Source organism: Gobio gobio (genome assembly GCF_949357685.1).
Source record: "Gobio gobio genome assembly, chromosome: 8".
NCBI classification, from domain to species: Eukaryota; Metazoa; Chordata; class Actinopteri; order Cypriniformes; family Gobionidae; genus Gobio; species Gobio gobio.
The window spans coordinates 33,206,198-33,232,001 of NC_137114.1; the positions used below are offsets into that span (position 1 = coordinate 33,206,198).

Sequence of the window (25,804 nt, forward strand, 5' to 3'; positions counted from 1 at the left end):
GATCTGCCAAGAGTCACTCTGGATCTGCCTAACCAATCACTAACGTTTGGTCGTGACGTATGTCACGCGCCGTTCGCCTTTGATTCTCACGTTAACTGAGCACACCACTTCAGTGTCAGTGATAAAACCTCGTGCATTCGGATTGTTATTTATTCACGGTGGAGAGGAGAGTTTTGTGATCGGAACGCGCTGCTCTCGTGGTGCATATCTCGTGCAATCAATAACATGATTGTATGCTGTCAATAAAATGTCATATGCTTAGTATGATAAGAATAAATGCTGCCTTGAATAACAGCCCAATTCAAATGTTTACGTGCTTTTATTTTATTTTTTGAGCGGGGGTGAAATATTTTGCTCTTGTAAACACTTGCCAGTATTTAAAGAAATACAAGTCTAGAAATGCAAATTACAGCTCACGCAACCGCACAGTGCTCTGCAGGGGTCTATAAAGGATATAAACAGTGAGTTTTGAAGTGATATATTCTTGAAAACTCAGAGATGTGGATTCGGAGAGCAATTACATTACCACACGACCTTGGTGTTTGTCAAAAGTCGATAATTGAGCCTGGGTTTTTCTCGCGGGTGGTGGGAGACGGACGGCTTCAGCAACTCCTTCACCACTAACGGAGCGAGCTGGAAAAGACTTTTCCCGGACCACAACATCAGCAGTACAGCAGTGATTGTTCTTGCTCCGTGTAACGGGAGTTCGTTTGTTCAGGGAAGAAGGAGGCGGGAACCGGCGAACGTTTAACAACTTTTAATCAAATAATAAACACAAAATGAAAGTAAAAGCGGCAGCCCCTCACGGGCGACTGCCGCGCACAAACATAACAAAACCCAACTTAAAATCCAGGCCTGGTCCTCTCTCGTCCTTCACCGGTGTCGCTCGCCCTTATATGCCTCCGTGCTCCCTCATGAGAGGACTCGAGACCGGTGTGTCTCAATCACGCACACCGCTCTCGCTCGCTCGTCCACCTCGCCACACTTTTAACTTCTGGACATTCGTCAGCGCTGCCACACACTCGCATCTTTCTCCGACGCCATTACTGAACTACAACTCAAACTAGCGCATGACATCAACGTCATCGCTCTCAGCCACTCCCTCTGTTCGCTGATTGGACCGGTAAAAAATTGTTCGGGGGAAAACCTAAGCATACACCGCAGTCCCAGACGTAGTACTGAAGGAAAATGAAAATTGAGCGGAAGTACGTAGGAGGGCGGAGCCAGGCTACAAATGAGTGGGGTCAAGTTAAACATTTTAGTTTGAATTTTATTTTATACTGTGCATTGTTGCAATGTGCTAAATAAATATTGGCATAACTTGTAATTGATTTATTCTTTGAAACTTTAATATTAATGTATGCAATTGCAATGCCTTGATTTTAGTAAAGTTAGTACACATTCATAGCGATAAATGCAATGGTACTAATATTTGGCATAATTTCTTTCGGTGTTTCGGTTTTCGGCCTTGGTTTCCTCTTTTTCGGTTTTCGGTTTCGGCCAAGAATTTTCATTTCGGTGCATCCCTATTAGCTACACATCAGAAATCACTGATCACAGATCAGAAGGAACTGAAAAAAGACTTCTGTTTTCATTTGTACATCCAAACACTGAGAAACTGCCAGCATTCACTCGTTCACAAGTCATGATCTCTCGAGGAAAAATAATATGGCGCTCGTATGGGCGTGCCAAATTCTCTGGGACGGAGGAAAGGGAGGTAACCGTTCCTGTTATGACGTCATAACAGGAAAATTCAAGATCAGCTTGTCTGAGCTGTCATTTTCTCAAAGGCAGAGAAAGACACCCAGAACTCGGTTTACACCGATCAAAATTTCTAGCCACTTGGGGACAATATTCAGGCTAGGGGAACTCATATTAATGTTGAAAAACCTCATAAAATGAAAATTTCATGCCATGAGACCTTTAAAAGGTTAACAACAGAGCCCAAACTATTAGCCTAAATTCAGTAGCTATTTATTTTTAGGTATAATAATCAACACTCAAATAACATAGTACGCAAGCATGTAAACTTCACATAAGGCAGTTTTTGCAATAACTTCTAAATCTAATTATAAAATTGTTCACGCGTGCACCGAACCAGAAGCCCTGTACCGAAACGGTTCGGTACGAATACGTGTACCATTACACCTCTAGTAAAGACCCAGAATCAATGGTAAATATCAAAAAGCGATCTGCAGAAAGTGCCAAACAACTACTATTTCTATAAATAGCTAACATGTTAATTTAGCCAAGTCAACTGGGAGCAAATTCTTACATTCCTTGTATAATAAACAGTATTTATAATAAAACAATATGAATAATATTTGCTAACAGTAGTACAACTGTAAAATTACAACACATTTTTCATAATATCTTCATTTTCAAACGATAAACCATCAAGCTTCTTTTCATAGCCAACAGACGGTTTATAAGCGCTTCTCATTACAAGTATGGGAAAATGATAACATAAGAAAAATTATGATTCCTCATGGCTGAAAGCTGTCAAGGATGGGAAGAAAAAACAGAAGTTTGTTAACTGGACCTCAAAAACCCTGAGAAGCAGAAGGCTAATTATTTCAAAGACTCAAAGGGATACAACACTCAAAAGCACAGCTCTACCTATCCTGTGAATAAGAGGGAGGGGGGAAAGGTCATAGCAGTGGACAATGAGACTTCAGCATTATTCAAGTCCGAAACACAAAAACAGGGAGTTCAATGCATCGGCTATCACATGCTGTTGAACTTGGAAGTTATACTGCGGCGCCCCTTTATTTGCAGCACATATCTCCGTCAGCGGCTGCGTGAGGAGATAAACGAAGCAGCGGCGGGCTTGTACTCGGGACATTTTAATTAGGTGCTCTTTAATTCACGCTGACCCTTACTGAACTCTCATCAGCCAGCTGGCCCGCTGATAAGAACCTGTCACTCACGTGGCCTCGGCTCATGGCGGACTTTCTTAAAACAGCTCGTCTCTGGATCGCAGCATACAGCAGGTAAAACACAAAAGGCATGAGAGGAGTTTTAATTCCGTAGTCTTGCTAACCGAGAGCTGATTTGAGCGGCGGTGAAATAGCTGCAGTGAAGCAGGGACATCCATTATTCAATTAAGTGTACTGAGCTTAATGTGTTTCTATGCATAAAACAATTAGATGCACAATTGATGAAACAACTCTTTCTCCAGCCTGCTGCCTCTCACCACCCATATGCTACACCATTCAGGACTTTTATCTAGAGAACCGCTTCGACCAATTGGAAATGAATGACTTAGGCGGCACCAAACCCATTTGGTGCGGTTTGCCAGTGCCAACCTTCACGGTACACTGCCACTGCCAACTAAAACCCACTGGATCGGCACTATAGCACCAGGCCATAACAACACAGCTGGCCTCATCGCCAACTCATCTTCTAAATCTGCTGTTAATATGCATACAAGAGGAGCTCTGTTTCCAGTCCAAACCAAAAAACACCTCATATTCACGTTTCATTTCACGTTCACAAATAGTTTTGGGCTGTAGATATTTTTCAGGCGATTTTATTGTGACTTTGTATTATCGAAGTGCCAATCTTGCTAATACAATCCATTAAAAGTGTGAAGCTTCCCTTATAATAATACTTTTTGCCTGTAGAGCTTTAACAGCCATGTACAAGATACAAGACCAAAATGTGGAAACCACTTCTAATCAACAGGTTTAGTCCCTTAATTGCAAAAAAGACAATTCTACCACAGACTCGTTTTAAAATGATTTATTTAACAGTTAGTATGCAAATTAGTATCAAATAGATGAAATTATAAGGTTCTTTGGCGTAGGCCCCGTCCGTAGACCAAATTCAGAGGGTAGCAGATACCCTGAAGATGAAGGCAGGGGCAGAGCCTACCCCCGATGGATGGACAGGGACCGACCTGGTGATGGTGGGGAGGATGTGGATAAACGCCGGCGTCATAATGGGTGGGAACAGAACTTATATACTCCAGATGTTGAGTGATGATTGGCTAGATCTATGGGTAATGAGTGACGTGACATTTGAGTCTTCCATGTAGAACTTATGTTAGAGCGCCCATATCTTAATGCCATACAATGACATGCCAAAGACACCCAAATATGATGATCCCCTTCAAGGTGATGAGAAACCCCTTTATCAAAATATAAGAGCCTCTTTTTTTAAATGCATACAGATCTAGTCATACTATGTAAATGTTATGACAACAAGTGTTGATGAAAATAAATATGGTTTTAAAGTAAAGCCAAAATGTTTTTCAGTATTAAACTGACTGAAACTTTTCAACTCAATGTTAAAACCTGAATTGAAAAATAAATTAAATAAAAATTATATATATTATATATACTGTATATACAGTATATATTAATTATTATAATTTTTTTTATATTTTAGATATTTAATAAAATGAGTTTGGTCTTTTTTTGTTGAATGTTTCAGTTCTGGGACTCAATTTTCAGGTGTTTCACATTTCTTTGATTGGTTTGTTCTGTCTATTTAAGCCCTGTCTATTTTTTCTTTCAGGCAGGTTTCAGTTCTACATTGCATTACACTAGGTTGTTCTGTTCCTGAGTGTTTTACTTCTTTTAAATACCCCCTGTGTAATCAGAATCAGACAATGTAATCATATTCATTGCCATTTTGTGTCCGACGTTCTACAGATCGATACCTTTGTGCAGCGTTTACTACAGAAACTTGAGTAAAAGTTGACAGAGTGGATCTCTGAACTTGTGTGAGTGAGTGGAGGCTAGGGTTGGGTATCGTTTGTTTGTTTTTTCGATACCGGTGCCAAACCGATACTTTTAAAACGGTACCGTGCCTAAACGGTGCCTGAACCGATACTTACATTTTTTTTTTTTTTTAAAGCCACAAAACAACAATGGATGACATTAAGAATGGCTTTTTATTGAAAAAAAATAATTTTAAATTCTTTAATGGTCCCATGGCATGAAAATTTCATTTTATTAGGTTTTTTTAAAATTATTATGAGTTCCCCTAGGCTGTATATGGTCCCCAAGTGGCTAGAAATTTTGATAGGTGTAAACCGAGTTCTGGGTGTCCTGCTCTGTCTTTGAGAAAATGAGAGATCAGACGAGCCGATCTGGAATCTTCCCTATATGTCGACATACAGGGAAACGTTACTTCCCCTTCCTTTGCTTTGCCCCGCCCAGAGAATTTGGAGAAAATGGATTCAGTTTATCAGTTGCGATGTCAGCACAGGCATTACAAACAGACATTTACGATATGGATTCGACAGCACTGCCACAAACAGTGAGTTAGGGTGTACTCACACTAGGCACGATTGCCTTGTACCGTGCCCGAGCGCGATTGTCCCCCCTCCCCACTCCCCCGCTGGCCTGCACTCACATTGCACTTAACGTACCGGGCCGGAGCACGCTTAAGTCATTCACGATGCAACTTTTTGTTTTGAAGAAGACAGGAAGAAAAGCGCTTTCGCTAATAGACTGCCTAATACATTTATAATTTATGCCGCGCAGCGATTTTCACTTTATTGCACTGCACATATCAGAAGATTATTACGGAGGCAGCTGACTTTGACGGAGGAATTTGCAGCTTTACCCACAAACTTCAATTCATGTTCATCAATAAGGTGAGAACCAGAACCATTATAAACCTAAATATAATTGAATTAATTGAAAAGTGTATCCAAGTAGTAATAGTTTGGTGTTTGCTGTTGTAATGTTGATAGTAGCGCGCAGCTGTTCCGTGCTCCAGCACGGTTAGCGCTCACACTGCATGCGAACCGCGCCCGAGTCCAACTGAACCGTGCTCTGGCCCACCTCTTCCAAGCGGGCCAGGGCCGGCTAATCGAGCCGCGCCCGAGCACGGTTCGGATCACTCACACTAGTCAAACGAACCGCGCTTTGGTGGTCAAACGCACTCGGGCACGGTTCAAACTGGCTAGTGTGAGTACACCCTAACAGTGTTCATTAATGCCTGATCTGTGATCAGTGATTTCTGATGTGTCATCATTCAAGTTCACACAGACTTTATTTCTAAATCGTTTATGCATCAGTGAATCAAGCCAGTGACTAAACGATCAACTTCACATCGTTTCTCTTAGTAGCATGAAACAAATCTGTTATTTAAATTGTGATTAGATGCTAGATTAGCAATCAAAGAACACTCACTTTATAATGTTCGGAGCTCTGAATCACACATCGCGAGTGTATCTGCACACTTGCCCAAACTGCCGTTATAACGAATGATGCTGTTATGCTGTACAACGAGGCTCTTACTGTATTCATATCAATGTCGTGTTTGCTGTTGTGGTCAAAGCATTTTGTGAGAGAAAACGCTCTGCAATGACGAGATCACTGCATTCACGCGATCAACAGACTGCATATGTACTCAATGCTCGTCACTACAGCCTTTCATGTAATAGGAAAAGATCTAAAAATAAAGCTATAATCAACACTTTCACGATTCGTTCATCTCGACAGCTGTAATGGTAAAAAAAGGGGTTCCACATGTTACAAAGTTCCTAGAATAAGGAGGATGACGACAGGGTCGGCGTGACTGGGACTCGTGTTTATTCAGAACTCTCAGAGACAAACAAAATAAACTTGTGCTCACAGCGCTCTCAACAACTCAGTACAATAACTTTTCTCAGCAATCTTCCTCCAGCTCTCGTCTTTCTGGTCTACAAGTGCCCAGTCCGTCTCTCTCTGGCAGCGCTTGCAGAACTCGCTAAACCACGCCCCCTCCGCCACATAATCTAATACTCATTTCAAATGCAAAGATGTCAGCCAATCAAAACAGTGGGCGTTTTCACTGAAGTCTCACAGCAGACACGCCCCTTGAAACAGAGCATTCAAGCCAGAGGGCTAATATCAGAATAGAAAAAAGCTTTTTATTTCTAAATTATGACATTTTTATGATGTAAAAATCATACTAACAATATATAAGTACACCTCAGGAAAAATTATAAAATAATTTTAAAAAAATCCACGCCATGGGACCTTTAAATTTAACTATTTATTAAAAGTTTAAAGTATACTTAAATATGTAAATATAAATAGATACAAAACACAATTTACTTAAATTCACAGTAAAACCTAAGCCACCTAACCCAACTACAATAGGCCTGTAACAGTTACAGTACTAATAACAAATACCAAAGTAGTTGGTATACTTGGTATGCTACAAACCAGCTTCAAGGTTCAAATTTATTTTTAAATATGACCATATTCTCTGGCTAAATATTTTAGAACGCATAGCCTTATTGTTTCCATGGCGACGCGTCATGCTTACATGACACAGCAGTCGCAATAGTGCTATGACAGCTGTATCGGTTTTATTTAGTTTTTTCTTTTTTATTCAAAATATTCACAAACTCGTTAACTATGTCATGAACTATCTGATATTCTGATTTTCAAATATGTGTAAGTGAATGTGTGTTAGTTGATCTATAATGCATGATGGGTGCCGCCATGTTAGTTGGTGCCTCAGAGAATCGGATCTGTCGGATTTACATCACATAAATTCATCCTCGTCTCATGAAATACATGAAAGTAAGTGGCCGCTGAACTGGGAGAAGAATAGAGTAAACTATATAGTTACTATATAATGTGTATCTGATATGAATAAAACATGTAGTCAAATTATAACTGTCTGAAAGGATTGTTATTGCCGCTTCCATAGACATCAGTGTGTCTTTTTTGCTAGTACTTATGTGCATTTAAATGTCTGAAACTAAACATGATGTGGTTGAAAACACTGAATAGTTGTAATATGTGACGAGCGCTGAGCACGTCTGTCTCTGGCTCGGCGCCAGCCAAAGCGCGAAAGCACGTTTGAATTTAAGTGGCACCAAAATGAGGCACCGAAATCTGCGTTCTGATTCGGTCCGGTTACATAACGGTTATATAGGTATGGCACCGGGTTTCGGTACCCAACCCTAGTGGAGGCGGGGATAATTTGCATATTCATGGCACCACGTATACTAAATGAAGCAAGGGTGTAAAGTTACAATCAAGCTATTTTAAGGCATAAAGAATTTTTTTTTCACAGAAAAAAAACAAAAAACAAACGTTTAAATATGTCATGTTGGTGATCAAAGATGACTTTTAGGGAAAACAATTGACTACAGGGGGACTTAAAGTTCTTGAAAATAAAGTTAAGCTACTGCAATTAGATCTCCTCCTTGCAACCCAGCCGTGACAGTTTCTTATATATGCACACATATTTTTGTAATTTTTAAAAACTATGGTTGTCTTTGTAAAAGCAGAAAGAAAGTAACTTTATAGCAACCTTTTTCTGTTGTTGCTTTACTATAAGAGTAACGTCTTTAGGTTACACAATTTTCATAGATTGGGCCTAGGGATGCCACAGCAAAAATCATTCACTTTCAAAATCCTCATTCTGTCTCTCTTTCAAAGGCGGAAGAAGAGACATATAAGCTCTTGAATTCAAACATTTCTGCATACTGAATTCTTAAACAGCACCTGACTATCACTAAAGTACTGTACATGTATCCATTTTTCCTTTGAGTGGCTAGGGGTGAAGGTTTCATTCAGGATCTGTTCTTATTGCGTAGGGGTCTTTCTGCATTCAAAACGCATACAAAATGTGTTAGAGAGCGCTGTCTGCACGGACAGCTGTAAGTGAATCTACCTTATCCTCACATAACCATGCTGCCAGGCACGGCTGACTAGGCTTACACACTTCCTCTGCAAAAGAAACAAACAACATACCCAATAATTAAATTTATCCATCGATGTGTGAGAAAACGTGAACGGGTCGGCCCTCAGACCTATACAGTTTTGTATTCCTCTGGTACCACAAAACAGCTGGACATTCTCAAAACTGAAAAGACAAATATTGGAACAACTTTGCACACATTGCTGTTCAAACAAGAGCAAATCTTTCTGAATACCAATGTGGCCCAACTGATGCGGTGTCTGTGACGATGAAAGCCCGAGTGCGGCCCAAGAGAAACTTTAGCATAGCCTCACAGTATACAGTAAATTTGCCAGTCACATGCACACACACACAGGCTTTTGTTCCAAATCCTACAGTGCAACATAAAAGGCAGGAATTTAAGGCAACATGGACAAAAATGTAGACAGATTGACACAAACTGTTGAGACTTATGATGCTATAATATAATGAATTATGATTAAATAAGTTACCAGTACTAAATTGTACTAAAGCCAAATAAAATATTGTTTTAGTATTGAGTTCACACTAAATGTTTTTTTTCTGCACAATATTAGAGTATTGTTTAATGTATAAATAAAAAAAGCAAAATTTTCAAGTCAATTCAAATGTATTAGTGCAGCACTTTTTACAATATTTTTTTCCATTAAATTGCTTTAAAATGTTTTTTATTCCTATAATGGCAAAGCACATCACATAATCCTTCAGAAATCTTTCTAATATGCTGATTTGGTGCTCAATAAGCATTTCTTATTATTAAATGTTGAAAACCGTTGCTGCTTAATATTGTTGTGGAAACTGTGATAAAAAAATGTCAGGATTCTTTGATCAATGAAGAGTTTAAAAAAGCATTTATTTGAAACCTTTTGTAACGTTATAAATTACTTTACGATCACTTTTGATCAATTTAATGCGTCCTGGCTGAATAAAAGTATTCTTTTTTTTTTTTAATTACTGTACAGTAGATATTTACAAAACTATATGCAAATGGTTTGCAATTAAATAAAATAAAACAATTTTTTTTTAACATATTTGAATAAAAGAGCAATTAAAAAAAATACAGTAAATGTTACCTTTTTAAATGATGATGCCTAAGACACTTTATGTTAGCCAAATTGTAAGACAGCATTGTGTATTCTATCGCAGAACAGAGAGTGCTGGTGAGGAAAGAAATATATTCAGTATTTACATATTTAGTATGTATTGTGCTGTTAGCTTAGAAACAGAGTTTATTCAAACTCTATTTGAATAAATTGTGAGTTTAGGTGCAATATTTTGGCAGCAGGCGGCAAGGCAGCTAGACTTGGGAGCTTTTTTTCTCTCTTTTTCTCTCGCCTTTAATGATTTAACAATAAAGCCAACTCTTTTGGGGCATAAAAAGCAAACGGCTGTGAAAGGTGTGATGGCAGCAGTAAAAGAGCTGATTTCACAGCATTAAAGAAGAGTCAGTGAACTCAGTCACTGTCGGGCCACATAGGGCATCGCAAACATGCCCAGCGCTCGCAGACACCACAACCCTTTACCAGAGCCCAGCAGTCGTTTACCCTGCTCAGGTCAGCCGAGTCCTCCCTCCCTTCCCTTGTCTCTTCTCCACTGTGCCAGCAGTTTACAAAGTAATCTGCTCCCGAGCAGACAAGCATCAGTGAGGCTTATCTGGAGCTTTCAGGTGTGCAGACTGGAAGTGAAGACGAAGGGAAACTATGGCTGTGAGGGAGACAACGGTCATGAATACACACACACAACCTGTGTTTATTGCATCAGCGCAGGCGCCTCATGAAAGCAGAGCAAAACAGAATCAGCCCAGTGTGGACAAGCCACAGAGAAGTAGATCAGCACAAAAACACGACTGCTCAGAAAACGGGTGGCCGCCAGAGGTAAATTCACAGTTTCTGATTCCTTAACGGCATAGAACCAATTTACAAATGATATTAGCATTTGTTTGTGGACAATTGGATCACACAAGAACAGCACTAATACAGGTGTAAAAGGGTCAAAAACTGTTTGTGATCATAATAGGGCTGGGTGACAGAAACAATATTCAGTGATTTACGGCAATATTTCTTTGACAATATTCAATTTACACTACTGTTAAAAGTTTGGGGTAAGTAAATTGATACTTTTATTCAGCAAAGATGCATTCAATTTATCAAAAGTGACAGTAAAGGCATGTATAATGTTACAAAAGATTTACATTTTTAAAAAAAAGTGCTGTTCTATGAACAGCGAGAACACAGTGTGTTTTTAAAAGATTGTACCTCATCTGTTCTGTCAGTCTCTAAAGGAGTCCCCCAGGGCTCTGATCTGGGACCCATTTTCTTTTCTTTGTATATTTATAATATCTGTGATAACAACTAAAGAGAAATTATATTTAACATTAATATTTATGTTTATTTTCATTTACAGACCAACTGAAAAAAGCATATTACATCAGTCATTCAGAATATTGCTTCATTTTATATCGCCGAGTCTTAGATTGGCTCACTCACAAAAAAACAACAAAAAAAACATTAATTTCAGAGTTAGTCAAAAATGCATATTACCACATTCCATTCAGAATGTAGTATAAATGCTGATCCGTCCTGTTTTAGCCTGTTTTAGCCGGATACGTCCCGCTTTAAAAGACCTTTCCCTCAAAATCCCTTCACAATCAGTCACAGGGGATACATTTGAGACGCATGTTATTACCGGGTGTAAACAGGCCCATAAAGCCCATATGCTTCAACAGCTGAGAACATTTGTTTTGTTGACATAACTATGAAAGTGAAAGTGAAGTGACATGTGGCCAAGTTTTTGACCCATACTTGGAATTTGTGCTCTGCATTTAACCCATCCAAGTGCACGCACACACGCACACGCACACACACAGCAGTTGGGGGTTCGGTATCTTGCTCAAGGGTCTCACGTGGTATTGAGGTTGGAGGAGAGCACTGGTTATAAACTCCCCCCACCGACAATTCCTGTGGACCTGAGACTCGAACCCGCAACCTTCGGGTTACAAGTCCGACTCTCTAACCATTGGCCCACTACTGCCCCAGTCGAATATAATATAGTTTATTATGTGACTTATGTGTCAGATCAAAAAATTAACAAATTGAAGTAACCATTTAAGCAGACAAAGAAACAGCTAGTTGCTTTGGAAGCCGCAAGGCAGCAATTATTTTCCAGTCTTGCAAGGGCTGACCAGCTTTCTGAAGTGAGAAGCCAATTATGTTTTGCCTTGGCACTACTTTATGAGGTGTTGCCATTACTAGCTAACGATGCATTTTCGAAAGTTATATTCAATAATGACATTTACACAAAGAGCAGACCGCAGTAGATATAGCAGTCCATTCCAGGCAATGGTGAAACGATGCATCACATCACTATTGGAGCTATAAGTATGTCAGCGTAAAGGGTCGTTCACACATACAGCAGTTTGCAAATCATTAAGTTTCAATGAGAATTGCCAGTTTGAGTGACGTGATGGTGATTTGGGCACGTCCAGCAGAGTAACAAAGATAAGAAAAGTATAACTTGTGGTGATTATGGATTGGAGTAAAACGCATGTAGTCCAATTACCTGTAACATTCTTAAAGGGGTAGTTTACCACAAACCACAAACACACAAACACACAAAAAATGAAGATTATTGGTTCTGGCGGAAGCTCAAACATGCTGCATAACACACGAGAATGAACTTGAGCTTCTGTATATCATAACTGATGTGTGTGTTGATTAATGTTTATATGTAAATAAAAGTTATTAAATGAACCTAAATTATGTTAAATTAACCTGTTCCTCATATAAAGCGATCATGTTTTTCTTTAGAAAATTTGGACTAAATCACTCAATTCATAGGGATTACTTTTACAATCTCTTTATGAACTTTTTGAAGCTGGTAGGGACAGAAATCGCTCAGATTTTATCAAAAAGATCTTAATTTGTGTTCTGAAGATCAGCGAAAGTCTTACGGGATAGAATTTTCATTTTTGGGTGAACTACTAATGTTAACAGAAACAACGGTGATGCTTGACAATAAGGTCTTATTAGTTAATGTTAGTTAGTGCATTAAAGGGGTCATATAATGGTACATGCACTTTTACAAGTCGATTATATGGAAATGTGTGTTGGCAGTGCCTGTACACAACCATCCTATAATGATAAAAATACATCCAGTGTTTTTTTTTAATCTCCTTATATGTTTTCCCCTGTCTCAAATCGAGCCGTCTGACCGTGTGACGTTACACGGTGTACGCCCCTCCTAAGATTGTTGATTGACAGCAGCGTTTCAACACAGACCCGCCCTGAGCGAGCTGTCATCAGTCCACCATTGTTGATACTCTGGAGCAGAATGGCGTCTAAGCGATTGTGGTGTTGTGTTGTTGGGTGTAATAACAAACACAGCAGTCATTTTGATGTTCCTAAATCCGAACCACTGAAGACACAGTGGCTGCTGAGTGGCAACACTCCACGTGTGTTGTGGTGTTGTGTCGGGTCGAACCGAACGTTCCACAGAGCAGAGGGGCGGGGTTAGCAAAGCTCATTATCATTTAAAGTCACATACACTGAAATGACTTGCTTAAAGGGTAACTAAACCCTAAACCAACTTTTTTTAGTTAATGATCTGTAATACTGGGGCTTTATTAATGCTGTTCATTGATTCGAGTAAATGTTTTGACATTTGAATATAAAGTGTTTTAATTCTATAAAATATGGTGTAAAACCGCCAAAGTGCTGCCCTCTTAAGGTTGAACGGTGGCTACTGCAGTTGAATTTTCCTATTGGACGTTGTGGTACATCGTGACGTAGGATGGTACCTCCAACGGCTCACTATCCGCGCCCCTGGCACGAGCTCACCACGCCCTCAGAAATGTTTCCGCCAATCACACGATGAGAACGGCTTTACTCCAGTATGAACTGTCATATTACATGAAGTAAACATTATGAATGAAACTCACTTGACACTTGCTTTAACATTGTATTGAAGAAAATACGGTTAAATAATGCAGTTGTCAGTACACGTCAGGCTTTTCTTGCGATATTATTGCCGCCCGTCATGTGTACAGATAATTTTCATACATGAGACGCGCTTTCAAACCTGACACGCAAGTGGTTGCCACGAACGCAGATACCGGTAGATTAGGTCAGTTCTCTTGCGCGGCTGCTTCGCTAGCATCGTCTGCATCGGGAGTTAACGCAGTTTGAGCAGCGGCTTGCATTGATAAGGCTCTGACCCTGTGTCTACAGATAGTTCACCCTCCTCCACTTCAGGTGAAGGTAGGAGAAATGACCGCTCTGTTGCAAAGCTGGCGTCACTCCAGTCACTCTACATCTCTGCGACTCGCGAGTCAGACAGCTGTCAATCAATCCGTCCCTGCGGGTCTCAGGTGCACGCCCTCCGCTCAGCTCCGCCCTCGGTTCGTCCCCTCTGTGTCCGCCGGGCTCTGCCCACTTTTCCAGCATTTTTTGAAAATTGCCAGTGGGTGGAGTTAAGCTCTGAGCAGGGGTTTAGTTACCCTTTAAAACAGCTGGTTTTGACCAGGTAAAATGAGTGTTTTCTTACAATACTAATGAGAATTTTTAATTAAAGTATATTACAAAAATTTCATTTAGACACTAAAGAATCATATTAACTTGTACAAAAATGGCATTCTATGACCCCTTTAACTAACATATTGTAACAAATGTTTTGCTTATTGTTAGTTAATATATTAGTCTTTGTTAATCTTAGTTCATAAAAAATACCACTGTTATTGTTGGTTCATGTTAGCTGATGTCCATTAAATATTAACAGACACACCTTTTAATTTTAATAATGTATTAGTGCATGTTCAACATTAAGATTAAAAATGCTTTAGAAGTAAACCTTATTGTAAAGTTTTACCATGAAGGTATAATAAGAAATGAGTCGATGTTAACCAAAACAGTTTGGCTACCGACATTCTTCATCTTTTTTTGTGTTCCATAGAAGACAGAAAGCCTAACAGGTTTAGAACAAACTGAGGGCGAGTTAAAGAATGAACAAAATTAAATATCCAATATCAACCCACACAGATGAATTTAAAAAAAAACTTACTAATATAAAACAACAACCAATATGGTACCAATATACTGTACTATATACAATCCAAACACTTTTTTACCAGGAAGAAAGACAGCCACTCGGTGTCCTCCAGTGATACAATCACTGTAAGTGTGAACATGGCACATACGAGCTCTCAGAAGTTCTCTCTCTTTACTGAGCACAGCGGGACATACACGAGGCCACGGAATGATCCCAGCCCTTCTCTCATATTCTCTCTGTGAGCTTCCATTTTCCAATAAATCGCTGGCGTGTCCAATAACCCACTTTTGTACAACACCAACAATCTCCTAAACCTCATTTTCAAGCCGCTGAAATTAATTAAAAAAAAATTGTAAAGAGGAGTTTTGATTTATCTTGTAAGGGTTCTGCATTTTAATGGTGAATTAAGTATGCATCAGGTACACATAAGAAACATAATAAGAGACACAAATAAACTGTCTGACAGCTATACGCATGTCAAAAGCTGGCTGCCATGGTTACTGGAGAACTTTGTGACTCAAGGCAGCTTTGTTCTCCTCTCTCTTTTTCTTTCACTCTTTCACCTCAAGCAATAAATCTGTGCTACATTTATAATCACAGTAATTCTGGCCAGCTAATATGGCTCTGTGTGCACAACATGGCAGGTTTCCAAACAAAAAGCAAAGCGCTGAAGCGGACAAGCGTTGTTTGCAGTCCATCATTGTTTCCGAGCCTTGAAAAATTTAATGTCTGTGGTACAATTAAGCACATCAAACACTCCTTCACCTCTACGGCACATTCATAAATATTCAATGGACAGTAATAGCCATCCACTGTGCATTCAAGACAAACACGAAGAGGGCTTCCACACTACAGCAGGTCTGATTGGAGGGAGCGGAGTGGAAGCTCATTACTATACATCTCATACCTTTGATCTCCGGAGGCGTGAAGCTCTAATCCATCTTGAGGCGCAGGAAGTTGTTGGTCTAGTAGTGGGCACTCAGATCCAGAGCAGCACTCCACATCAGAGTCCAGTCCACTCCCCACCTAAACCCACCAAACGCTGAGGGACGGACCTGTTGGAAGAGACAGGGAATCATGTGTATATATGCCAATGCATATGAAGTATGTCCAACTCTTGGAATGTGATCAAAAAATGAGTCATCAGGAGGGTCCGCGGACGTCTGTACTTTACTTTAAAATTGTATACATATTATCCAACAAACCAGTTCCTAAAAAGATATAAAGAGATTATCTTTCTGAATCTTGTGTATTTTGTAAAATGAATACTGAAACTAGTTTGCATCTTTTTTAATGTAATGTATGCATGTTAAATTCCTTTGGATAGATTCCTTTGATTCCTTTTCCTTTGAATATTTATTTAATGTGTTAAGTGGAATTAAAATTAACAGAGAAAAGAGATGTCATTTTTTATTATGACAAAAAAAAAAGATATAGACAAGAGTCTTTTTATCTTAAATCTTATAATATTACTTGGTAAGTTATACATACACAAATGTAAATGGTCTGAAAGGATACTCAATATCACCCATTTCAAGGCTGACATGAAGTTTATTTTGAAACCTTACAAGGACTTTCAAACCGCAAAGCAATAAGAACTTTGGACATTTACAAATAATTAAATTCCTCTTCTTTATTTTGATTATACACATTTTTTCTTCCTTTTTTCTTCCTCTTTAATATGCAAGTATTTTTCTTTAATATCTTTGATATGAATCATCATACGATACCTGATGTTAAAATGTTTTATGATGATATGAAATTCTGTAAAGCATTATATGTGATTACAGATTTACAGTGGTATCTTTTGAAATGTTACATGTGTGTGTATATATATATATATATATATGTGTTTGTATGTGGTATGTGGTGGTGCAGCCCAATTTTTGTGTCCACGCAAATGGTGCTTCCAACAGCGCATGTGACTACAAACAAAGTCCACTGGATGCAAACTAGCCGAACATGTCTTTCCGCACTCACGGCTGAAATAATTATAAATTAAGTACCCAAACCTTTAGGCTCCAAAAAGGACAAAAACACACCATAAATATACTATCCAACCCATGTCTCTAAAGTAGATTTGACGTTTTAGAATTAGTAACAGGCCTGGTTACAACTGCTAAACGGTCAACTTGAGATTTGAATCCGTGGCGGAAGGAAGTAGTTCTCCACAAAAGTTTGTATTTAAAGACAGCCAGTTGTTGTTTCGTATTTATTTACACACCTGTGCCGTCGATCTGTTGTATAAACACAATATCACACTCGTAGCTGTGTGATATGGCTGTATGTCAGCACGCTGTGATTACCTCCAGCCGAATCACAGCCATGCTGATATACTGTACGACCATATTGCACTGCAACTCATGTGATATTGCTCATTTATAAAACGGTTAGCTCCAGTCTTTGATTCTGATTGGTCAACAGCTGTGTTTTATTCACGATAACACACGGCTTTGACCGCTTCACCCAACAGTTCTGTGCATCACTGCACAACACCCTTAGCAACCACTCTTAGCAATGTAAACATATGTTTGTTCTCAATTGATATAGAGGGCATGCACGTGACGTAATCGTCAGCTGGAGTGACTGCGGTTACGCCACATTGAGTGGCAAAAAGACTGAGAGGCATATTGGTTTTCAGTGTGAAGGCAGCGAAAAACACAAAACCAGGCCCGACGCCAGAGGGGAGGTCAGGGGAGGCTTGGCCACGGACCCCATGGACATCCCGTGCACACCTCTGGACCGAGGGAGATGGACTTGATAATAGTGTGTAATTTTCTCACACAAACCAAACACTGCTACTTCTGCTACTGATTGCTTTTAGAGGGAAAAGCTGCTCATAACTGCTGGTCTAGGATCTGTTTTCTTCGTAATAATATCATATTAATATCGAAAAAGTGTTGCCAAAAGATCCAGTGCGTATCAATTCTTTCCTCCATTTCTTATTGGAATAATCTTTTTGATGACATTAAATGGTTGTATGTTTGGTCACTTCCTCAGAAATTCTTTCTAACAAATAAAGTTAAAGAAATATCCTATACCTATATTCTATATTTTTTTTACTTTTCTTTATTCTTTTTGGGTTTTAATGTCAAAGACAAGAATCGAATTAATGTAAGTTTTTGTATAAGACTTCTTTTATTTATTGGAAAGTTTTATATCCCCACTTTAACTTTTTCAAACAAGAATTGAAGATTTAACTTCTGTTAACAAGAAAGCAATGAAAACATCCAGAATTTGTGCCATGTTTAATATTCTTCCTTAATATGTTTTTCCTTATTTTTGTGCCCTCTTCTTTTCCTATTTTTTCTTCTCTTCTTCTTCTATTTTTTTTATTATTGTTCAATAGATTTAATTAAGTTTATTTTATTTTTCATCTGTTTACTCTTGAACCATAATTTCCTTTTTGTTTTGAAAGATTGCTTATTTCTTGAATGTATCGACTTATTTCTGTTTGTTAATATTGCAATTTTAAAAAATGTAAATATGTATTTGCGCTCATCAAATGATTCAATTTCCAATGTGTTTTCCATCTGGTGAGTAATGTAACCAATCACAGAGATGTTTGTTGATTTCTACAACGCAATGGCCAATCACAGGTGTTTGAGTTCTAATCTACTCACCGCATGAGTTTTATCTGGTGCCGAGTTCTGCATGTGCGCTAATCTTAGTGTAGACATTATGTAAATAAGAGATTCATTGGGGAGACCATTGAGACCACGTTCATTGAATGAGTGATAGCTTATAATGATTATAAAGGGAGCGTTCTTTGCGCAATATAAAAATAATATTTAAAGAGTTACTTCAGCGATTTAGCATTAAGCTTTGTATCAGTAGAAACCCGGTGGTATATTCGAATTATGGTACTTTCCCCCCTCATATCCCCCTGAGACGAGAGAATTATGCATTTTATTTCTGGAAAAAATCTTCTGATGACGCAAATATCATCATTTTGCGTCATCGGAGGATTTTTGGCCAGAGGCTAGAGACTATGGAGCTAGTTCCGCATGTTTTTAACCCGCCCACAGGGGAGGGATCTCACTCACAGAATGTAAATGCACCCGGCCGCTCAGCTCGGGCATTCATAACAGAGCGGTGCGGAGCAAAGTGAGTGTTTCAACTTTTTAATGAATTCCTATGAAAGTTAAGCTTCCATATGCGATCTGACAACGTGCCAGACTGGACAAGCACCGAGAATGACTGCCTCGCTTACCTCATCTCAAATCTGACTCCTGCAGCTGCGTTTGTGTCGTGACTTTAATTCGGCTCACTCACACTTTATTGTGTTTATAGTGTCTGTTCTCTAAGTGAACTAAATTATTTTATTACTATGAATATCAAAACGTTGTTGGGGGCGGTGCCGCGGTGGGCAAGTGATAGCAAGTGCATTCTGGGAGTTGTTGTCTTTCATCCACATGAGACAAAAATACATTTTCTGTCTTTTCTCAGTCTAGAAGGCACCAAATTCAAAAATAATTTCACATTTCTACTACATAAATGACCCAGTTTAAATACACATTCATCTTCCCAGCGCTGAGGTGCCCCTTTAATAGGCATATAATATATTCAGAATTGAATAAAATTTTGTTTTCCATTCTTGACTAGCGGCCACATACACACTTCAATACATAGGCCCATCAGCATATAAATGTGGGATTCACTCTCGATACTGTGATGACTGATAGTGATAAAGTATGTATCGAAATCAGGCTCATATAACGTTAAATGTCAGAAAAACAGGATTCCTGGCTGCATGTCAATATCCATAGATCACTGCATCTTTGCCAAGTTGTAATGAACACGAGTCCAACCTTTAGTTTAAACTTATAACCGTTTGTTCCACTCTCGTTTTCCCCAATTAAATCCAGTCATGCAGCAGCTTTTCTGCCACTAGCACCGGCTAGAAAAGTATTGTGAGAGAGATTGAGTGACCGAGTGTATTAACGTTACCTGCATTCATATTTATCATTTTCCTTAGGTCAGTCATATGTTCATAATAAAAGAATCCGTTTGAATGTCCGCTGCAACATCTTGTCCTTAACAGTTAAGGGGTATAAAAGTCTTTGCTAGAATTGCTACTGAGTGACTCACTTGTTACGACTTTGCCGCCATCAAATGGCGTAGTAATAATGTAACTTCTGTTGCTTTTCACGGTCAGGGACTATTTTTTTTCCAGCGGAAGGAAGGCTTTTAATGAATTTTACAAGTTGCATTGATAGCCTACATATATTTTGACTTTAGTAATATTTGTATTGTGTGGTGACCGTTTTATAAAAGCAATAAGCCCCGTGAAGCCGTGGTTTACAGTGAATTTATAACAGCTAAGGGGTCTGCTCCGCGTCGTGACTGCATTACCACCTCAGAGGTGCATTTTCTAATAACTCAACGGTCCGTCGTCAATTATTCCTTACGTATTACTTACTACCTGCATCTGATATAGCATTCATTGTTCAGGTCGATGTCCACAATATTATAAATATATCCATCAGGAAATAAACACAAGCAAACAGTCAAACGTAGTATAGGATTCAAGTTAAATAGCAGGGTTGCCAACTCTGCATTTGGCTGATACTCACGCTTTCAGGCTCCGTCTCACGCTGCCCAACTTAATCTCACGCCAAATTGCCAAACCTGCTTTTGATATTAAACAAAGTCTAAGCTTTTACCTTTTTTTAAGTTTTAATGCGAAATTCAAACAATAAATAGCGTTTTGGCGCTAATATGGCATAACAGTTAAAATCAGAGTGTTGAAAAACGGAGTTGCGACATGCTCTCTCATCTCCCGGTGGCGCGTACGGTCACGTGCTTCACGGAGCTCTCAATACTTCTAGCGCTGTGTCAATACATTTGAATGGCTTGATACACAACAGCTCCACTTTACAGGTGTTTGCAGCAAGTTTTGGTAAACAGTACAGCATAGTGTGCATGGATTAATACGTCAACCATACAGGATTGTTTTATAATGGAGAGTGATGGAGATGCACACTAATTGGTCACACTCATATCATTGATGGTCGAATGTGACCATACACCTTAACTATCTTTCAATTGAATAAATGTTCTATATTTTAGTTCAATAATATTTATTGAATATTTTGAGATATTTTGGTACTAAATACTATTTGTACAATAATTATGGTCCATTAATGACCACTTAAAATATTTTTCTTCTAATATTTTTCTTATTTATATTACAATTAGTATAGTAATAAAGGTTAAATTAGAGAATTCTTATTCAAAGAGGCAAATTAGAGTCATTTTGTGGCTCGAAAAATAATAATTTCCATTTGTAATGTCATTGCCTTTATGGCTCTTTAATCAATATACATGTATCTAATCTAGTTGCTCAAAAAAGTATTGCAGTTTTGCATTTTAATAAATATTTAGATATGATCAAAGACTAGATTTCTTTAAATGTGAAATTTTAAAATGTTAATAACGTACATATATCCTTATTTCCTTATATGTACAGTAGGCTATGAATTGATACTGAAATCGAAATCGATATACCATCGTATACCGCCAGCCCCTCAAAACAAGCCGACTGTGAACTGTTAAAGATTGCACTCGGAAACAATGTTATGTTACATTTTTCCTGATTTATGCCATCCTACAGCAGCTATTTTAGATACAATTGCCAATGTTTACTGGGATGCCATATTGATATTAATAATATTTATAACGGAGAGCTGAACGGCCACTGACGGCATCTGTGAAAGCGTCTAAAAAATTGTAAAATAGGAGCTATGCTTATATATGAGTCACATATTTGAGGTCTAAATAACGACACACATATAAATGCAGATATATTGTACAACATATAAATGAAATAAAACATTATAAAACACAGTATAAAAATAGTGCAATTGCCCCGGGTTTTGTTGTTGTTCTATTTGAAATTTGAAAAGAAAGATTCCACAATTTATCGTTTTTTGTTGCACAGAAAAAAAATACAGCATACTGGTTTGGAACAACATGAGTAAATGCTGACACGAATCTCTCTAGAAATACTTGGCACAATCAAATTGGATTACCGCCCTGAAAAGGATCTGGCACGTATTTCAATCAAGCGATGCAAATACTTCACAAGTCTGTTAAATCTTTCACTTACATAGAGTTGTTACATAACCAAAAATACATGTATTCTGTAACTTAAAATGACCTTCCACAATCAATGTTGGAGAAAAAGCACTTTAAATTTAGCATCCGGAGAAAGTATGGCATATAAGCAAGGCTGAGTAATAGTACAATTTATTATTTCATTTCCTTAATATTTATATGGATCTAGCTTTTGCTTTCAAATTGTCCTTGCCTAATCTTTTCCCCTCTCCACCACATCAGTATGACATTTTCTAGCTCTGATGTTTTTGTGCATATTTTATCTGTCTGCCATTCAACTTTGTGTTGTGAGGGGCAGCATGCGACCTTAAAACCTCAATGCATTAAAAGAAGGCATACACGTCAAAGTCTCATCTTATTTGTGAATCATGTGTGAATCTAAATGGATTTGTGACTTGTCCTCAACAGAGAAATCTGACGTTCATTAGCATTCCAAACATGTCTCTGCACAATATTGCCAGATAATTTTAAGCTAAATGAGAAAGTAAATGTCATTTACAAGATGAACATTAATGTAACCTCTTCATGTTAATGTTGCCCTTTCTCAGAGGATTAAAACTGTTCCTTATGATGACCCAATCATTTAACACTTGCATCACAAACACCTGAGGATTCCTGACAGCCCCCACCTGTGAGATGTTATAAGTAACTAGAATAACTGGAGAGCCAAGCTGTGCCCTCTTAAATTTAACAGTCCTGTTTAATCAGAGTATCTAAGGTTATACAGTAACAGCTCTTAAAACCCACATGCTAACTGTGGACAGCTAATGGCGTGTATAGTATCTAAACAGTCATGTAATCCAATCCAACTCACTGCTCTTAAAATACAGAACCTGACCAGCCAATTATCAAAAATGTTTGGTATATTCAATGTTTATTTGATTTTATCAGATAGCTGCCATAACTGTTCCAAGTTCAGTTAGATAGCACTGTTTTCAGATTATTAGAAATTAAGGCTATGTTCACACTGTCAGTCCAAATAGATTATTTGTGTATCCGATTGGAATCTTATTGACTGAGTATCGCACCTGTTCAGATCCGATTTCTGAGTCCCGTGGCTCTCTTTCATTTTACGGAATATCTGCATTGGTTTCTATGGCAATGCGTTGGAAGGCATTCGCCAGAAACTACAACAACAACAGCAACATGGGGGAGTTTGCAATAAAGATTTGTCTTATTTAACAATATGTAGGCTTTATATCACTGCTGAAATCAAAACTAATACTGGACTATTGTACATTTCTGCTCGTTCAGCACTTATAACAACACAAGCTTTTCTGCAGCGACTTTCAGCATTTTTTCTAGAACAAAAGTCTGACATGTTTACGTTTTACATGTCATGAGAATGTCACATAAATAAACCCGAAATCCGAATAGAACCGATAATAAAAGTTACATAACGCATGAAAAATCCAAGTAGATTGGATTGGTCAGACTGGAAACGGATTTGAAACCACATATGAATGTAGCTCAAAACGGATTTTTTGTAAAAAAACGCATTTCATGTGTTTTTTTTTTGCCGTTCACACTTGCTAATTCCAATCAGATATGCACGATTTTGACTGATAGTCTGAATGAGGCTTAAAACGTTCATAAAATGTGACAAAAAATATGATATTTTAATATAAATTAATATTTATATAATAATATATTACTTTTATTGATAATAAAATTTATATATAATTTAAAATAAACATGTGGACAGATATTACTACTACTAATACTATTACTACCATTCTTGTTAACCAAAAGAGTGTGAGTTATGCTAACTTTTGAAGTAAAAACAAGTTTGACGAATGTAAGGCTTCAACAATCCACCAAAAACTTGCTTTTTTTAGCAGATTATTTAACCATACTTTGATATACCATGCTACATGTTACTAATTACCATATTTATGTACTATGATATTCGGTAGATGGCACTTCAAAATAATGCTGTGGAAATTTTCACTTTTTCGTTAGCATTGCTCCACACTGAATCCCAAAATCTCATCAGAATTCAAAAAAGCTCAAAATTTAATTGACTTTAATCTTTGACATTTTGTCAGATCTCCAAGGAGAATCCTAATTGTCCTCCCAAAAACGCTATTCTTTCCAGTTCTTTCTCTGCCCAAAAAGTCTAATTTGTCTCTACCTAACTGCAAAAAGATCAGAGGTGCAGTTCTATTTAGAAGTTTCGGGCAGACCACGCACACAATCTGATACATCAAATGAAAATTCCCTCACATGAAAACAGTTTAAGGAGATTGAAGGCATAAAGCATGTCCTTTTCCCCCAGGCAGGAGTGAGACAGTGACACCGTTTGACTGTGTGCTCAGTGCTCCCGCAGTGCCACCTTCCCACTCAGCAATGTAGACAACTGCACTGGGAACTGACTCTCTCTCTTTCGCCATTTCACTTTCTCTATACCTCGAACCACCAGCGGAAACACATCAGAATCAATGAAGCAACCCGATTGTCCCTGCACTCACAAAAGATGAAAAGTTATGCCAATGGCTGAGGGGCTGGAGAGAAAGACAGCAGTGTGGGATGATGGGAAAGCAGACCGTATAATACAACACTATAGAAGTAATGAAGCTGTGATATTCAAGGAGGAGGAAAATTCATGTCCACGCCGCCGTGGGGAGAATCTTCTGGCTGCGTGGGACCATCAAGAATTTATTCAGTGGCTCCAAAGTGAATAAGTTGGGATGTTTATTTTGATAGTCCATTTAGTTAGATTAGTAGATGGAGAGACTTCATTTCATAAATCAAATGGCTTCCGTTCAATTGGCTTTTTTGATGCCAAGCAGTTCTGTTAAATGAAGGAAAGCTTTATGAATATGCTTTGACAGGCATAAATGGTGCTTTGAAAGGAAAGTGTCTTTGAGGTTTGGAGATGAAATCAGCTCTCATTCTCCATGGCAGGTTCTGGAGATGTGCGGTCTGATTGAAGGGCTTCAGAAACACTCCTGAAATATCTTGGGGGCGGGAACGAGGAGCCATATTATCTACTGAAGAACATGTCATTCCCTGTCTGACTAGTAAACATTTTGTTTCCCCAATCAAACATTTTCAATTTACAGATATGTTCATTAGGCTTCAGAAGCAAACTTGTGTGAAGGCAATTAAGGTAATAGCTGTAATGGGGAAAAATCCTCGCTTGTTGTCGCGATGAATAATACATTGGTATTCATGCTGTTGTTCCACTTGAAGGGGATTTACAGCAGATTAAAGTTAATCTAACGGATCACATTTGCCTGTTCCTTATCAAACATGCAGAACGCATTAGCATTGTCTCAATGAAATCAGCAATTTCTGATTACACAAAATCCATTGTGGCTTTATTTGACATATACGTCAAATAAATACTGGGGTGAGTCCAACTAACACTACTCAAATGACTGTTTTAACACATTGGTTCACTACCGGTTCTGAAAGATTTACATTGAAGTTGACAGCATGTGGCAACTAAACAGTACTAAATATGTTTATCGTACAAAAGATAGCAAAACATTTAAAGACAAAATTATGAAATTGATCAAAAGTGACAGCAAAGACATTTATAACCTGACCAGATTTCTATTTCAAATAAATTATTTGCTTTTGATCCATCACACAATTCTATTCATCAAGGTTTTCATAAAAATATTAAGCACATTTTTTTTAACATTGAAAATAATAAGACATGTTTCTTGAGCACCAAATCAGCATAATATAATGATTTATGAAGGATCATGTGGCACTGAAGAATGGAGTAGAAATAGAAATAAATCACATTTTAAGAAATATTAAAGTAGAAAGTGTGTAAATTCACTACTTTCCAAAACATTGGAACAGTCTACCTCTTTACATCAGATTAGCTTCCTCTATTTCCACCTTCAAATCTACTCTAAAGACTTATTTATTCACTTTGGCTTGATTGTTGTTTTACTATTGTTGTGTTTTCCTTAATTTTGGCAGTTTTATTTTTCTATTTCTTAGT

At 38.1% G+C, this 25,804-nt stretch overlaps 1 protein-coding gene across 2 annotated transcripts in view; it reads right to left on the reverse strand.

The window, feature by feature from the left end:
- grik4 (glutamate receptor, ionotropic, kainate 4) overlaps positions 1-25,804 on the reverse strand; it is a 511,925-nt gene that overhangs the window by 346,108 nt on the left and 140,013 nt on the right. For both annotated transcript variants that reach the window (XM_079824290.1, XM_079824289.1), the window contains exon 2: positions 15,629-15,776. The gene's annotated coding sequence lies outside the window, so the exon portion shown is untranslated. The remainder of the gene's footprint in view (positions 1-15,628; positions 15,777-25,804) is intronic.